The 211-nt window shown below is 55.9% G+C and overlaps 1 protein-coding gene across 1 annotated transcript in view; it reads right to left on the reverse strand.

Annotated features, from left to right (window-relative positions):
• LOC106900026 (LIM homeobox transcription factor 1-alpha-like) overlaps positions 1–211 on the reverse strand; it is a gene marked incomplete at its 3' end in the record, with an annotated part of 12559 nt that overhangs the window by 7175 nt on the left and 5173 nt on the right. The window lies entirely within an intron of this gene.

Here is a 211-nt window from a genome sequence, read left to right on the forward strand (position 1 = left end):
CTCCGGGATCCAGGGGGGACCTGTGCCTTAGGGGAGTCCCAGGGGGGGAACGCCGCCCCCAATTTCGTTCCTCTTGGAAAGGCGGCGGCAGAACCGCAGCTCGGAGAGCAGGCGATTGTTTAAAACCGATATTAAAACGAAGAAAGAAAATAAAATAAATGATTTATCGTTCGATACCGAGGAAAGGCCTCCGTCGCACCGGGGCGGGAGG

This window comes from Calidris pugnax, unplaced genomic scaffold, assembly GCF_001431845.1.
Source record: "Calidris pugnax isolate Ruff unplaced genomic scaffold, ASM143184v1 scaffold1089, whole genome shotgun sequence".
NCBI lineage: Eukaryota > Metazoa > Chordata > Aves > Charadriiformes > Scolopacidae > Calidris > Calidris pugnax.